Here is a 4,258-nt window from a genome sequence, read left to right on the forward strand (position 1 = left end):
AGGTCAGAGATCTGAAGGCTTGTGGTGAGACCCAAGTCAACTTGTTCTTGGACAAGTCTAACTCAGCCAAGGCGGCCTGGGAACTGAAACTATTCTGCTCAATATTCCTGAGCATGTTTTTATTCAGCCTGAGGCTTGTGAGGTTAGCAAACTGTCCGAGCGTGGACTCACTCAAGACTTCAATGTGATTTCCCGTAAGGATGATCTCACTCAGGGCGGCGGGCTCTTTAAACCAGTTTGAATTAATCTGCGACAGATTGTTTAGCTCCAAGCTGAGATACTTAAGATTGGTAAGTGAGCTGAAGGCTTTTTCAGCGATTCTCGTGACACCTGCGTTGTTGATCGTGAGCCTGGCGATAGAAGCGAGGTTCTCACTCTGCAGCACTGTGGAGTTGATCTCTCCGACATCCTTCAGGACCATCAACAGAGATGAGGAACCAGGTTCAAAGTCTAAGTGGGCAGAAGTGTTTTTAGAGGAGTCAAACACAAAGCTGCACATACTTACATTTGCATCCTTTTGCTAAATCAATCTGAACCAACAAATGAGCTCAACAGAGAAAAAATGCAGTGAAACTATAAAATCAAAGCATCCTGCAGATATGCAAACATCTGAAGAGACTATTTTGTTGCCTTTGCTTCCCCCTAGTGGTTGACAAATGTGTGACCAGAGTAAAACTTGCAGCATCTGTTACAAGTCAGCAGGTATCATTAACTGTGGTTTGATCACGTTGAGTATTAAATTGTTAGTAAATTGTAGTAAGATCAATAAGAGAAAATAAAACTTCTTGATCAATTTTTACAGCCCGACAGAACTGAAATCAGACTTGTCCCAATGACCCCAGAAGCCTCAACATCATAGACTCAGTCTGGGACTATAAAGGCACAAAAGACAATGAAATCATCGGAATCCTCCGAAGAACTTAAAAAATATATAATTGTAAAAACTTTGGTCAATGGAAATAAAAAAATTCTGAAAAGTAGAGTTTAGGGGTCATTTTCTTTTTTATATGAAATTCTATTTTTTTACTTGTAAAACTACAGGAAATGGTTTTAGCTTTGAATCATTTGATCAGACTGTTTTTTTTAACCAGCGTGAGCAGGTTTTGGTTCATGTGTTTATTCCTACAAGAATGTCTAAATCTATATTTGTGCAGGTCAGCCGAAAGGTTTCTTCTTAAAACCACATTCAGAGTCTCGGGTATTTAACCCTTAGTGAGGGCCGTCCCTTTGGCTCATGTGACAGGTCACATGATTAACAGTGGATCAACAACCCTCGGGACCTCCAAGAGACCTGCTCCTACTAAGGGTTAAATATCATGCACTCTCTGCTTGTTGTTTGACAGCTGAAGAAGTCTATTAGACGAGAGGTGAAACATCTTGTCAGAAAAGGCGACTTTAAGGCCAGTTGCGTTTTTTTCAGTATACACATTTGTGTATTAAATTGAATTAAATTAAATGAAGAAGAAATCCATTTTTCTTCTTGGTATGAAGTTAATTGACTTTATTTCCGGTATATAAAATGTTGCTGTCTAAGCCTATTTTAAAGGTCACCATTAAAGGTGTAGTAAACAAAATTCCTTACATGTTGGGATGTTGAAGCAGATCGTGATCGTTCCCTCTTTGATACAAGGACGGCTCAGGTGGACAACTGCCAGCAACAAAACACCACCAGCTACAACTGTGTGGATGCAGACCGATCACATTAGTTAAAGCTGAACATTTGATGACTTTCTGTGTGAGCATTAAAACCAGCAGCACTTACCCTTCATGGTGACCTGCTGGATGCAGTTCTTCAGCTCGGACTGTGGAGTGAGAGTTTGCAGATTGTGATGGTCTCGTGATCACCTGAACTAACAGGTGTGAAAAGAAACAGAGTTGCCATGACAGAGAAGAGTCTGCCATGGTTATGGTTGTGCGTTTGAAGGCGCTGTTCCAGTTGGCTGATGAAGCACGAGACAGCTTTTAACAGTGGGGGGGCCTGAAGATGTTTTCACCACTTAAAGGGCTTTTCAGTTGAATACAGCACCAATTCAAAAATGTTTAACTCAAGCACTTTATATTGCAAAGCAAAGATCCCACAATATAAGAGAGAGAAAGCACTAAAGATACCACAACTGGTTGGGGGGGGAGAGGAGGAAAAGTGAGACCATAGAAAGATGATGATCAACAACACAGATTATGCGAGAACATAGACCAGTGTAACGTTGGCATATAAACATATGGGAGAATATAGGTAGGTTCTCAAGCATGTGATAGTAAATTTTCATTGTGGGCTACATTCGGGTCCATTTTCTTAAATGGGCTGAACCAGTGTAATGTAGTTTAACTGCAAATTTAACCCCTGAGATATCACAATTTCAAGAGGACATGCCTGTTTTCTCTACATCATAAAGAAATGCTGCTGTAGGTAATGAAAGAGACCTGTCAGAAACTAATGTGTAAAATTAAAAAAGGTTGAACTTGAATGGTTTTTTTTGGTTCATGAAGATCTCTCATATCCATCCAAGAGTCTTCTTCAGTCTCAGGTATTTAACACATAGTGATGTTGTCCCTTTGAGGTGATCCTGATGCTCAGTGAGCCTTTATCAATAATGCGAGTCCTATCACGGAGCTCTACAGTTGTTAAAAAACTGGCTCTTGGGTGACAGGTGAGACATGTTTTTAAGCCAAACAGTTGCCTTCCTTTCAAGCGCTCAAATACACGTGGGTTCATCCTAGGAGACATCCTTAGTGCATCATGGGAGGACTCCCAGCAAACCATATCGAACATTTAAAAACATTTTAAGTAGAATTTTAGTAGCAGAGGTTTTGGGTTGTTTGTTTTCTTTAAACTTAGTGAACTCTGAGTTAAGTACTTGATGGGGATAATATGCTTCCTCGAAGTGTGATGCTGGCTGATCACTCAGGACTTTGTACATGTGTAGAAGGATTTTAAATTGATTTCTATATTTAAGGGGCAGCTAGTGAAGAGAAATGCAAATCTCCCTCTCTCTAGTCCATTTGAATGCGCTTGCTGTGGAGTTTTGAATGGACCTAAGGCTTTTGCTACAACTTCATAACAATCTTGAATAATATTGAATATACATGCCCAAAGGTTCATCCATCCATCACCTCATTCACACCAAAGCGGTGCTCATGCAGAGGCAGTTCTGCTTTGGTGCTTTTTGAGAAGGAGCAAAACCTCTGATCCCTACTGAGCAGAAGTTGGAGTAATTTCTATTAAAAGTGTGGGCTTTATTTGCCAGCCATTAATGAGTTCCTTCTGCTTGCCCCTCTCATGATGTCAGGAAACAAAACCCTCCTGCTGTTTAAACCTGAATCATGTCGAATGAACTAAAGAGATGCATCAAGATAAACACCGATTATTTTTAAAGTGAGGTAAAGTCCAGTTTAAATTAGAAACCTGTCATTCTGGGAACACTTTTTCTGTCTTGTTAGCTTTCATTCATTAATAGGAAAAAGTGTGTTTCAGTGAAAAGATGCAGACTTGCTCCTCGAAAAAAAAAAAGTGTGACAATTGCAAACAAAAAGTTGTGATGTTTTGTTAATCAACATGGTGTCAAACAGCAGCAACAGAAAGCAGTGAATCTAAATGGATAAATGAAGCCATGAGAAAATCGAAATGAAAAATGTGACTTTTATTTACTTGAAAATTTATTCTGTTTCAGTGCTTCCATTTTAAAATAAATAGATGGCATGGGATCAAAGATAAAAATCAACAAGGATGAAAAGTACATGTGTAACAAAAAAAAAATACGGTGACCAATGCCAGTACAATCTTTTAGGTAACATGAAAATACACTACCGTACAATTAACGATCGACCACCTCTGCCACCCAACCTCCCCAAAAACACCATGCAGCAAGAGAGAAATCAAGTATTCCACAGTTTTTTTGGAGACAGCAGTAGTATCATGTCAGTGACGGCCCTTCGGCTTTAATTGTCAGTGTTAAATCTTAGCGTTTAGTTTAGTTTCCACAATTATATTCATTATTTTCCCGGAGCGCACAAACAGCAGTCTTATTAATTCTTAGTTTTTATGCCCATTCAAAAGGTAAAATCCCCTCAACAAGCAGAAAGTAAAGTGCTCGTGCAACGCTTGGGGTTGTTCTGGAGGCCAACATATGGTTTCTAAAAAACACACAAAAAAGCACTTTGAGTTTTGAAAAAGACAGAGAGAAGAAGAGAGACGACGTGGCAGTGTTTTGTCAACACCTTGGAGGAATGTTCTTTAATGTTGGTACATAACTGAACCACA

Source organism: Pundamilia nyererei, unplaced genomic scaffold, assembly GCF_000239375.1.
Source record: "Pundamilia nyererei isolate P.nyererei 1_Seehausen unplaced genomic scaffold, PunNye1.0 scaffold00127, whole genome shotgun sequence".
NCBI lineage: Eukaryota > Metazoa > Chordata > Actinopteri > Cichliformes > Cichlidae > Pundamilia > Pundamilia nyererei.